Source organism: Crinia signifera, chromosome 5 (assembly GCF_055691185.1).
Source record: "Crinia signifera chromosome 5, ASM5569118v1, whole genome shotgun sequence".
Classification (NCBI taxonomy): Eukaryota; Metazoa; Chordata; class Amphibia; order Anura; family Myobatrachidae; genus Crinia; species Crinia signifera.
The window spans coordinates 10859842-10873318 of NC_139221.1; positions in this window are offsets into that span (position 1 = coordinate 10859842).

A 13477-nucleotide genomic window follows, 5' to 3' on the forward strand; every position below is an offset into this window, starting at 1 on the left:
CTAGGAGTGTCCGGGGTAAACGCTAGGGGTGTCCGGGATAATGCTGGGAGTGTCCGGGGGTTACCGCTGGGAGTGTCCGGGGGTTAACGCTAGGAGTGTCCGGGGGCTGACGCTAGGGGTGTCCGGGGGATAACTCTGGGGGTGTCCGGGGGATAATGCTGGGGGTGTCTGGGGGATAACGCTAGGAGTGTCCGGGGATAACGCTAGGGGTGTCCGGGATAACGCTAGGAGTGTCCGGGGGTTAACGCTAGGAGTGTCCGGGGGATAACGCTAGGAGTGTCCGGGATAACGCTAGGAGTGTCAGGGATAACGCTAGGAGTGTCCGGGGGCTAACGCTGGGAGTGTCCGGGGGATAACGCTAGGAGTGTCCGGGGGTTAACGCTGGGGGTGTCCAGGGGATAACGCTAGGAGTGTCCGGGGGATAACGCTAGGAGTGTCCGGGGGAAAACGCTAGGAGTGTCCGGGGGTTAACGCTAGGAGTGTCCGGGGTAAACGCTAGGGGTGTCCGGGATAACGCTGGGAGTGTCCGGGGGTTAACGCTGGGAGTGTCCGGGGGTTAACGCTAGGAGTGTCCGGGGGATGACGCTAGGGGTGTCCGGGGGGTTACTCTGGGGGTGTCCGGGGGTTAATGCTGGGGGTGTCTGGGGGATAACGCTAGGAGTGTCCGGGGATAACGCTAGGGGTGTCCGGGATAACGCTAGGAGTGTCCGGGGGTTAACGCTAGGAGTGTCCGGGGGGTAACGCTAGGAGTGTCCGGGGGATATTGCTAGGAGTGTACGGGATAACGCTAGGAGTGTCAGGGATAACGCTAGGAGTGTCCAGGGGGTAACGCTAGGAGTGTCCAGGGGATAACGCTAGGAGTGTCCGGGGGAAAACGCTGGGTGTGTCCGGGGGAAAACGCTGGGAGTGTCCGGGGGATAACGCTAAGAGTGTCCGGGGAATAAGGCTGGGTGTGTCCGGGGAATAAGGCTGGGTGTGTCCGGGGGATAACGCTGGGTGTGTCCGGGGGATAACGCTGGGGGTGTCTGGGGGATAACGCTGGGAGTGTCCGGGAGATAACGCAGGGAGTGTCTGGGGGATGACGCTAGGGATGTCCGGGGGATGACGCTAGGAGTGTCCGGGGGATGACGCTAGGAGTGTCCGGGGGGAAGACGCTGGGGGTGTCCGGGGGTTAACGCTGGGAGTGTCCGGGGGATAACGCTAAGAGTGTCCGGGGGATAACGCTAGGAGTGTCCGGGGAATAAGGCTGGGTGTGTCCGGGGGCAAACGCTGGGTGTGTACGGGGGATAACGCTGGGGGTGTCTGGGGGCTAACGCTGGGAGTGTCCGGGGGATAACGCTAGGAGTGTCCGGGGGTTAACGCTGGGGGTGTCCAGGGGATAACGCTAGGAGTGTCCGGGGGATAACGCTAGGAGTGTCCGGGGGAAAACGCTAGGAGTGTCCGGGGTTTAACGCTAGGAGTGTCCGGGGTAAACGCTAGGGGTGTCCGGGATAATGCTGGGAGTGTCCGGGGGTTAACGCTGGGAGTGTCCGGGGGTTAACGCTAGGAGTGTCCGGGGGCTGACGCTAGGGGTGTCCGGGGGATAACTCTGGGGGTGTCTGGGGGATAACGCTAGGAGTGTCCGGGGATAACGCTAGGGGTGTCCGGGATAACGCTAGGAGTGTCCGGGGGTTAACGCTAGGAGTGTCCGGGGGATAACGCTAGGAGTGTCCGGGATAACGCTAGGAGTGTCAGGGATAACGCTAGGAGTGTCCGGGGGATAACGCTGGGAGTGTCAGGGGGATAACGCTAGGAGTGTCCGGGGGTTAACGCTGGGGGTGTCCAGGGGATAACGCTAGGAGTGTCCGGGGGTTAACGCTAGGAGTGTCCGGGGGAAAACGCTAGGAGTGTCCGGGGGTTAACGCTAGGAGTGTCCGGGGTAAACGCTAGGGGTGTCCGGGATAACGCTGGGAGTGTCCGGGGGTTAACGCTGGGAGTGTCCGGGGGTTAACGCTAGGAGTGTCCGGGGGATGACGCTAGGGGTGTCCGGGGGGTTACTCTGGGGGTGTCCGGGGGATAATGCTGGGGGTGTCTGGGGGATAACGCTAGGAGTGTCCGGGGATAACGCTAGGGGTGTCCGGGATAACGCTAGGAGTGTCCGGGGGTTAACGCTAGGAGTGTCCGGGGGATAACGCTAGGAGTGTCCGGGGGATAACGCTAGGAGTGTCCGGGATAACGCTAGGAGTGTCAGGGATAACGCTAGGAGTGTCCAGGGGGTAACGCTAGGAGTGTCCAGGTGATAACGCTAGGAGTGTCCGGGGGTTAACGCTGGGTGTGTCCGGGGGAAAACGCTGGGAGTGTCCGGGTGATAACGCTGGGAGTGTCCGGGGAATAACGCTAAGAGTGTCCGGGGAATAAGGCTGGGTGTGTCCGGGGAATAAGGCTGGGTGTGTCCGGGGGTTAACGCTGGGTGTGTCCGGGGAGTTACGCTGGGGGTGTCTGGGGGTTAACGCTGGGAGTGTCCGGGGGTTAACGCTAGGAGTGTCCGGGGGATAACGCTAGGAGTGTCCGGGATAACGCTAGGAGTGTCAGGGATAACGCTAGGAGTGTCCAGGGGGTAACGCTAGGAGTGTCCAGGGGATAACGCTAGGAGTGTCCGGGGGATAACGCTGGGTGTGTCCGGGGGAAAACGCTGGGAGTGTCCGGGTGATAACGCTGGGAGTGTCCGGGGGATAACGCTAAGAGTGTCCGGGGAATAAGGCTGGGTGTGTCCGGGGAATAAGGCTGGGTGTGTCCGGGGATAACGCTGGGTGTGTCCGGGGGATAACGCTGGGGGTGTCTGGGGGATAACGCTGGGAGTGTCCGGGGGATAACGCTAGGAGTGTCAGGGGGTTAACGCTGGGGGTGTCCAGGGGATAACGCTAGGAGTGTCCGGGGAATAACGCTAGGAGTGTCCGGGGGAAAACGCTAGGAGTGTCCGGGGGTTAACGCTAGGGGTGTCCGGGATAACGCTGGGAGTGTCCGGGGGTTAACGCTGGGAGTGTCCGGGGGTTAACGCTGGGAGTGTCCGGGGGTTAACGCTAGGAGTGTCCGGGGGCTAACGCTAGGGGTGTCCGGGGGATAACGCTAGGGGTGTCCAGGGGATAACGCAGGGAGTGTCCGGGAGATAACGCAGGGAGTGTCTGGGGGATGACGCTAGGGATGTCCGGGGGATGACGCTAGGAGTGTCCGGGGGCTGACGCTAGGAGTGTCCGGGGGGAAGACGCTGGGGGTGTCCGGGGGATAACGCTGGGAGTGTCCGGGGGATAACGCTAAGAGTGTCCGGGGGGTAACGCTAGGAGTGTCCGGGGAACAAGGCTGGGTGTGTCCGGGGGATAACGCTGGGTGTGTACGGGAGATAACGCTGGGGGTGTCTGGGGGATAACGCTGGGAGTGTCCGGGGGATAACGCTAGGAGTGTCCGGGGGTTAACGCTGGGGGTGTCCAGGGGATAACGCTAGGAGTGTCCGGGGAATAACGCTAGGAGTGTCCGGGGGAAAACGCTAGGAGTGTCCGGGGGTTAACGCTAGGGGTGTCCGGGATAACGCTGGGAGTGTCCGGGGGTTAACGCTGGGAGTGTCCGGGGGTTAACGCTGGGAGTGTCCGGGGGTTAACGCTAGGAGTGTCCGGGGGATGACGCTAGGGGTGTCCGGGGGAGTGTCCGGGGGTTAACGCTGGGGGTGTCCAGGGGATAACGCTAGGAGTGTCCGGGGAATAACGCTAGGAGTGTCCGGGGGAAAACGCTAGGAGTGTCCGGGGGTTAACGCTAGGGGTGTCCGGGATAACGCTGGGAGTGTCCGGGGGTTAACGCTGGGAGTGTCCGGGGGTTAACGCTGGGAGTGTCCGGGGGTTAACGCTAGGAGTGTCCGGGGGATGACGCTAGGGGTGTCCGGGGGATGACTCTGGGGGTGTCCGGGGGATAACGCTGGGGGTGTCTGGGGGATAACGCTAGGAGTGTCCGGGGATAACGCTAGGGGTGTCTGGGATAACGCTAGGAGTGTCCGGGGGTTAACGCTAGGAGTGTCCGGGGGATAACGCTAGGAGTGTCCGGGATAACGCTAGGAGTGTCAGGGATAACGCTAGGAGTGTCCAGGGGGTAACGCTAGGAGTGTCCAGGGGATAACGCTAGGAGTGTCCGGGGGTTAACGCTGGGTGTGTCCGGGGGATAACGCTGGGAGTGTCCGGGTGATAACGCTGGGAGTGTCCGGGGGTTAACGCTAGGAGTGTCCGGGGGAAAACGCTTGGAGTGTCCGGGGGTTAACGCTAGGGGTGTCCGGGGATAACGCTAGGGGTGTCCGGGGGATAATGCTAGGGGTGTCCGGGGGATAACACTAGGGGTGTCCAGGGGATAACGCAGGGAGTGTCCGGGAGATAACGCAGGGAGTGTCTGGGGGATGACGCTAGGGATGTCCGGGGGATGACGCTAGGAGTGTCCGGGGGTTGACGCTAGGAGTGTCCGGGGGAAGACGCTGGGGGTGTCCGGGGGATAACGCTGGGAGTGTCCGGGGGAAAACGCTAGGAGTGTCCGGGGGTTAACGCTAGGAGTGTCCGGGGAATAAGGCTGGGTGTGTCCGGGGGATAACGCTGGGTGTGTCCGGGGGATAACGCTGGGGGTGTCTGGGGGATAACGCTGGGAGTGTCCGGGGGATAACGCTAGGAGTGTCCGGGGGTTAACGCTGGGGGTGTCCAGGGGATAACGCTAGGAGTGTCCGGGGGTTAACGCTAGGAGTGTCCGGGGGAAAACGCTAGGAGTGTCCGGGGGATAACGCTAGGAGTGTCCGGGGTAAACGCTAGGGGTGTCCGGGATAACGCTGGGAGTGTCCGGGGGTTAACGCTGGGAGTGTCCGGGGGAAAACGCTAGGAGTGTCCGGGGGATGACGCTAGGAGTGTCCGGGGGATGACGCTAGGGATGTCCGGGGGATGACGCTAGGAGTGTCCAGGGGATGACGCTAGGAGTGTCCGGGGGAAGACGCTGGGGGTGTCCGGGGGAAAACGCTGGGAGTGTCCGGGGGAGAACGCTAGGAGTGTCCGGGGGATAACGCTAGAAGTATCCGGGGAATAAGGCAGGGTGTGTCCGGGGGATAACGCTGGGTGTGTCCGGGGGTTAACGCTGGGGGTGTCCGGGGGATAACGCTAGGAGTGTCCGGGGGCTAACGCTAGGAGTGTCCGGGGGTTAACGCTGGGGGTGTCCAGGGGATAACGCTAGGAGTGTCCGGGGGATAACGCTAGGAGTGTCCGGGATAACGCTAGGAGTGTCCGGGGGAGAACGCTAGGAGAGTTCGGGGGATAACGCTAGGAGTGTCCGGGATAACGCTAGGAGTGTCAGGGATAACGCTAGGAGTGTCCAGGGGGTAACGCTAGGAGTGTCCAGGGGATAACGCTAGGAGTGTCCGGGGGCTAACGCTGGGTGTGTCCGGGGGAAAACGCTGGGAGTGTCCGGGTGATAACGCTGGGAGTGTCCGGGGGATAACGCTAAGAGTGTCCGGGGAATAAGGCTGGGTGTGTCCGGGGAATAAGGCTGGGTGTGTCCGGGGGATAACGCTGGGTGTGTCCGGGGGATAACGCTGGGGGTGTCTGGGGGATAACGCTGGGAGTGTCCGGGGGTTAACGCTAGGAGTGTCCGGGGGTTAACGCTGGGGGTGTCCAGGGGATAACGCTAGGAGTGTCCGGGGAATAACGCTAGGAGTGTCCGGGGGAAAAACGCTAGGAGTGTCCGGGGGTTAACGCTAGGGGTGTCCGGGATAACGCTGGGAGTGTCCGGGGGTTAACGCTGGGAGTGTCCGGGGGTTAACGCTGGGAGTGTCCGGGGGTTAACGCTAGGAGTGTCCGGGGGATAACGCTAGGGGTGTCCGGGGGATAACGCTAGGGGTGTCCAGGGGTTAACGCAGGGAGTGTCCGGGAGATAACGCAGGGAGTGTCTGGGGGATGACGCTAGGGATGTCCGGGGGATGACGCTAGGAGTGTCCGGGGGAAGACGCTAGGAGTGTCCGGGGGGAAGACGCTGGGGGTGTCCGGGGGGTAACGCTGGGAGTGTCCGGGGGATAACGCTAAGAGTGTCCGGGGGTTAACGCTAAGAGTGTCCGGGGGATAACGCTAGGAGTGTCCGGGGAATAAGGCTGGGTGTGTCCGGGGGATAACGCTGGGTGTGTCCGGGGGATAACGCTGGGGGTGTCTGGGGGATAACGCTGGGAGTGTCCGGGGGATAACGCTAGGAGTGTCCGGGGGTTAACGCTGGGGGTGTCCAGGGGATAACGCTAGGAGTGTCCGGGGAATAACGCTAGGAGTGTCCGGGGGAAAACGCTAGGAGTGTCCGGGGGTTAACGCTAGGGGTGTCCGGGATAACGCTGGGAGTGTCCGGGGGTTAACGCTGGGAGTGTCCGGGGGTTAACGCTGGGAGTGTCCGGGGGTTAACGCTAGGAGTGTCCGGGGGATGACGCTAGGGGTGTCCGGGGGATGACTCTGGGGGTGTCCGGGGGATAATGCTGGGGATGTCTGGGGGATAACGCTAGGAGTGTCCGGGGATAACGCTAGGGGTGTCCGGGATAACGCTAGGAGTGTCCGGGGGTTAACGCTAGGAGTGTCCGGGGGATAACGCTAGGAGTGTCCGGGATAACGCTAGGAGTGTCAGGGATAACGCTAGGAGTGTCCAGGGGGTAACGCTAGGAGTGTCCAGGGGATAACGCTAGGAGTGTCCGGGGGTTAACGCTGGGTGTGTCCGGGGGATAACGCTGGGAGTGTCCGGGTGATAACGCTGGGAGTGTCCGGGGGTTAACGCTAGGAGTGTCCGGGGGAAAACGCTTGGAGTGTCCGGGGGTTAACGCTAGGGGTGTCCGGGGATAACGCTAGGGGTGTCCGGGGGATAACGCTAGGGGTGTCCGGGGGATAACGCTAGGGGTGTCCAGGGGATAACGCAGGGAGTGTCCGGGAGATAACGCAGGGAGTGTCTGGGGGATGACGCTAGGGATGTCCGGGGGATGACGCTAGGAGTGTCCGGGGGTTGACGCTAGGAGTGTCCGGGGGAAGACGCTGGGGGTGTCCGGGGGATAACGCTGGGAGTGTCCGGGGGAAAACGCTAGGAGTGTCCGGGGGTTAACGCTAGGAGTGTCCGGGGAATAAGGCTGGGTGTGTCCGGGGGATAACGCTGGGTGTGTCCGGGGGTTAACGCTGGGGGTGTCTGGGGGATAACGCTGGGAGTGTCCGGGGGTTAACGCTAGGAGTGTCCGGGGGTTAACGCTGGGGGTGTCCAGGGGATAACGCTAGGAGTGTCCGGGGGATAACGCTAGGAGTGTCCGGGGTAAACGCTAGGGGTGTCCGGGATAACGCTGGGAGTGTCCGGGGGTTAACGCTGGGAGTGTCCGGGGGATAACGCTAGGAGTGTCCGGGGGATGACGCTAGGAGTGTCCGGGGGATGACGCTAGGGATGTCCGGGGGATGACGCTAGGAGTGTCCAGGGGATGACGCTAGGAGTGTCCGGGGGAAGACGCTGGGGGTGTCCGGGGGAAAACGCTGGGAGTGTCTGGGGATAATGCTAAGGGTGTCCGGGGATAACATAGGAGTGTCCGGGGGCATTAACCTACTTGGTATGCTCTGAATAAGCGAGCGAGCAGGTCTGAATGACCCCCCCCCTACTTTCTAGCACTCCAGCATCAGACTCTGCACAGATCTGAAAATACTCAAGCCAGACCCAAGCCTTAGCAGTTTAATGTTCTATGTTGTAAAGGCCAATCTGATGTGGAGGCACGTGCTCATATTAATAACATTATTATTATTATTATTATTATTATTATTATTATTATTATTATTATTAAGCCACCCAATAGGCTTCATGAATTATGCCAACTGTTGCCGGAAAGCTGCAATATACAAGAGGCCACTAGATGGCACTAGGCATCCATGGGCAGGAAAGTCTGTCTCCTGTCAGCGGTAATGACCTAACAGTTACATTGATGATAGAATAGAAGAGGTTTGTAGGACAGATTGGTTTTTGCTGTACTGAAGGTCATCTATTAAAACGAGAAATGGAGAATTTGTGCTCTGGGGGGGGGTCCTATTCATTCCGAAGCCCCATCCACGCCACGCCCATTAATCAGGATCCCATTTATCAATGAGTGATAAAACTTGCTGTGACTGGTCAACGTGGCACCAGCCAATCAGCTTTGTCAAACACATGATCTGAACACATGACAGTTGGGATCTGAACACAAGACAGTTGGGATCTGAACACATGACAGATGGCTTGCTCACCATTCATCATTGTTGATAAATGAGCCTTACAGTATGTAAAATGACAGTTAGGAGCTGATTGGCTGGTACTGTGTCTCTCTTCACGTTATCACTGTCTAAGGTTTATGCATTTGAATTCAGATGGTCAACTCCGGCTGACTCAGATCGCAACATAGGCTAGCTCAGAAGTCTGATGATATGTGGCCGATGTCCAATCGATGTGCGCATTGCGGCAGATTACAGCTGCAGCCAGGGCCGCCAAAAGGAGGGTGCTATGGGTACAGCTTTCCAGGGCGTCTGGAAGGGCCCAGGCAGCTAATTTTGCCCACTGCAACCCCTGACTGCCTCTGCTGCGCTGCGCTCAGTGCGCTGAACAAAGCAGGTCCCAGAGCGCAGACTTATTCAGCCCAGGATGCCGGCGGTCAATTAAAATGCAGCACCAGCTTTTGAGCCAATCCGAGATTGTGTACCGGCAGCCAATCAGAGCTGCTGCCGGTACGCAAGCAGCTGGACTTGAAATGAGTTCCGGGCCCCAAAATTCCTGATGGCAGCCCTGACACATCAGCTCCCAACAAAATGAACCCTACAATGAATGTATGTGTGTGCATGTACATGTGGTAGGTTGTAAGCTCAACTGAGGCAGGGACTGGTAATAAATAAATAATGTGGACATTAACTTCCCCATTCCAGAAGATACAATGTAACAGGGGCACAGTTCTATAATCTGCTTGCGATAGTACATAGTAATCAGTCTTCTGTGTGAATGAGAGAAATGTGCTCCTGAAACACCTCCAGATAACAGGCCCAGTAACATATACTTTGTCGCAGTGACGTCTTGAAGCCGTGATACAGCAGTCTATATCTGTCTGTGGAACCATGCGCAGTATTCCGCTGTCATTATTGCACGTCGCATGTGGTCCTCCTACAATCTTCTCTCAATCATTAAATAAATGTATGACGTTACCATTGTATCTAGATGTTCTGCTAATCGGGGGGTCGGACTGGCGGCTGCGGGCTGCCCTCCCTGGGGTTATTGGACCGACTCCAAGAGATTCATATCTAACATTTGTAATATTGGACATTTGTCTGGAGGGTTTAGTCCTCTCGATTGTGGGTCAGAAATATGTCTCCCTGTATGAGGCGCTGTCCTGTTATTGATTAACCCTACAATTATTAAACGTCTGGCCCATAATGCTCTGCGGGAATCCAAGACACAATTTATTGACCGGGTTTCGTGTTCTGTTACAGATAATTGGGGAGGACAGCATTGTAAGACACTCGGGGCCGGGTTAAAGCTGGCAGGGGGGGGGCAAAATTGCGGAGGGCAAACTGTAGCATGCTGGGAAGTTCTAAAAGCCATTTGGTTGTTATAAGTGAGTGGGGGAGATTCTAGACTGTACCAGTTTTTCCAGACCCTGGCACATGTAGGGGGTAGGACAGGGCGAGGAAGGGAAAGGGACAAAGGACAAGGGAGTTGGTCTGTGTGAGCTGAACTAGATGGAGGGCACAGACAGTATGTCCAGAGAGAAGCCAGACCTGGGACCGTGGATAGGCAATGGTGGTTTCCCGGTCCCTGGTATTACGGAGCAGCGTGTGGGTGCTGCTACGAAGAGCAAGAGATTCCATAGGTGCAGTGTGAGGGCAGCAGTATTTGGAGATCAATGGAAGGAACAAGGCAGGATCCCCACCTTTAGGAGTACCCTAGAACAGGGCCGGCGCCACCACTAGGCAGAACAGGGCTGGCCACTGGAGGGCGGTATTTCGCCGCCCGGGTACCTGTCCTGCGGCGTATATGTGCGTAAAAGCTGGCGGCGGCAGTGGGGGGTCCTCAGCAGAAGAACAGAGCCACCGGGACCAGCGAGATAGGTAAGTCTGCGGGGGATCGGGGGTGTAACTACAGCACCGCAGCCCCCGGCGCCCCCCCACATGCGCAGCGCTCCCCCACGGTGGTGGGGGCTGCGGTGCTATAGTTACGCCGCTGTCTATTGGACTTATCGATGGTGGGGCCTTTTACACTCCATGTGGTGTACAACCACTCACCCAGATTGTCCTCTACAGAGACTTACACCTCTCATCATTATTCTAGGGCAGGGCCAGTGCAAGGCACCAGAGCGCCCCAGGCAAGACGGGGTGGGGGCGCCCTGGTGTCTGCCACCCGGGTACCTGTCCTGCGGCGCTGTAAAGCTGGCGGCGGCGGCAGCGGGGGGTCCCTGCAGTCAATAAGAAATAACGAGCGCTATCCGCCGGGCTATGCGGAAGCGCTTCTGTTTTGGAAACACTGGCCGCATGCTGATTGGCTGAGATTCAGCCAATCAGCGTGCGCCGTGCGGCCAGTGTTTCCAAAACAGAAGCGCTTCCGCATAGCCTGGCGGATAGCGCTCGTTATTTCTTATTGACTGCAGGGACCCCCCGCTGCCGCCGCCGCCAGCTTTACAGCGCCGCAGGACAGGTACCCGGGCGGCAGACACCGGGGCGCCCCCACCCCGACTTGCCTGGGGCGCTCTGGTGCCTTGCACCGGCCCTGCCCTAGAATAATGATGAGAGGCGTAAGTCTCTGTAGAGGACAATCTGGGTGAGTGGTTGTACACCACATGGAGTGTAAAAGGCCCCACCATCGATAAGTCCAATAGACAGCGGCGTAACTATAGCACCGCAGCCCCCACCACCGTGGGGGAGCGATGCGCATGTGGGGGTCGCCGGGGGCTGCGGTGCTATAGTTACACCCCCCCCCCCCGATCCCCCGCAGACTTACCTATCTCGCTGGTCCCGGCAGCTCCGTTCTTCTGCTGAGGACCACCACAAAATGGCCACCCCCATATAGCACACAGTTCTCTGAAACTGTCTGCTGTATGGGGGCGGCCATTTTGTGGTGGTCCTCAGCAGAAGAACGGAGCCGCCGGGACCAGCGTGATAGGTAAGGCTGCGGGGGATTGGGGGGGGGGAGGGGGGTTGCAAGGGCGGGGGGGGGGGGGCGCCGCCCATACAACCCCCCCCCCCAAAAAAACTTAGCTACGCCACTGCCAATAGAAATCCCATTTAGAAAGACTGAGAGACTCCCCAGTTATTTCTGTAATAACAGGTATCTCATACCTCCCAACATGACCCATGCCAGGAGGGACAATCTACTCTGCTGCTGGACTTTTTCTCTTAATGAATGATTGCCATCACCTGTTTTTGAACAGGTTAACTAATAAGAAAGGTGTTTCCACACAGGTGATGGCAATCAAAATCAAGAGGAAAGTGCAGGAGCAGAGCAACGTGTCCCTCCTGGAGTGGGTCATGTTGGGAGGTATGTATCTGGATATCAGGAACAAGCGTGGAGCCTTGGAAGCTGATGCTAGAGATATTCACAAAGAACAGACAAATTTCAAAGCACTGGAAGATTCTGGGAGTCCTGCTTATATCCTCCACGAGGCTGCTGACTGGCTGCTGATCGCAGTTTGGACAGAAACAGGAAGTATTGTTACCTGGATTGACCTGGATCCAGTGACCCTTGCTGGAGTCAATGTCCAGAAGTCAGCTGATCCTGAGTGCCACGGCGGCGTCCATATCCCTTGGACTTTTCGGGGAGCGCCGGGTGACAGACAGCCACTGGTAAATCCTACCGTCACAATTTCTGGGCCTGTTTATTGGTCTTTGATAAGTTAATTGGACAAATTTTTCTATTGGACTTTGGTATATTAATAACATGCCCCCTATAGTCTGGTAGCCAGCTGAGAAGTCATTTCCCATCCCGCCCCACCTGGTGGATGGATGTGTGGATGTTAGAGTGAAGCAGGTAACTTAGTGGATTTTGAAGTTTTGGGTGTGTCCTCCCTCCGATTGGTTATGCTGATGGCCCGAGATAGGCACGCTATAGGGGGAGGGTGGTACACCAGTAGTTTTTATGTAAGTAAGATATATTGGAATAATATTGCCTTTTCCACCACCCCGTCCATCTGGGTCCCTCTCAGTGACAGTTGGGGGTCATACAACAATCCTAAATAAGTGTTTTTTTTTCTTGAGGTTCTATAGGGACAGATCATGTTGAAGGTGTGTATGGGGAACGTGACAGTCTCCTTTCCTGCCATCACTATCTTGGGACTTTGTATTTGCCCCTTAGGTGTTGTGCCCAACAATGTTCCAGGTAAGTCCCATCTTATTGAGCATGTCTCGTACCTGGAGGATGTTGGTGGATAATGATGTCATCGGTCAAGCTCAATATTCCAGATGGCCTGGTGGGGAGAGACTCCTTATATGGATATTATATACTATAACACAAAATATCCCCAGCGGTTCTTGCCATACATTTTGCTATACTGTTGTTACTTTTCATGATTAGAACGTTATGTATGGTGTCAGTCCTGCCAGGAAGCCTATGGCGAGATGTACTGCTAAGCCTTGGAGAGTAATAAAGTGCTGGCCAATCAGCTCCTACCGGTTACAGTCTGGGTTTGAAAAATGACAGTTAGGAACTGTTTGGCTGGTTGTTTATCACTCTATGGCCGGATGTACTCGCGTCCGAGTTCGCTGGAGTGTCGGGTGCAGGGTGTTTTTTAAAGTGGCAATTATTTACACAGCAGAAACCAGGCCTTGGAATGATCGGTGCTTTAAAAAAAACAAAAAACATCCAAGTTCGTCCAGCACTTATCTCTCAAAGGCTTAGGGCATCATAGTGTCTGATTAATTCAGAGTGTCATGGGCGATGTCCTCCTTATCCTTATCTGCAGCAATGCCTTTGCAGTCCAAGCGGCATCTTGGGGGAGCCGGGACTGCATGGTCTATGCGAACATCTGCATGTATTCTGCCGAAAATAACACACCAAAAATGTCCACCTTCTTGTAGGAGACAGGGAGGAGGAGCATATAATCCCTGGCAACAAGCAAGTAACCCCTGGGAACAAGCAAGCAACCCGTGGCAACCAGGGCCGGATTAACAATGGGCCCGATGGAGCTACAGCTCCAGGCCCACTCTTCAAATAGGCCCATTTTGTAGCTGAGGACCGGGGCTTTCCAACGAGCCGGACCCCGTGTCATTAGCCCCCCGGGAACCGGAGATACCGTCAGGCAAAGCTGGAACGTTTTCCCAATAGGATAACATGGGACCCGCTAATTCCGCCCACCACCCAATGGCTGCCAGTTCCCCCTCTGGCATCATTCAGTTGAACCAAAATCACTGGGTCTTCAATCTGATACCAGGCTGGTCCATATGGGTTCATTGGTTCCAGAGATATTGCAGGTAAACCGATTTTTTTTTTC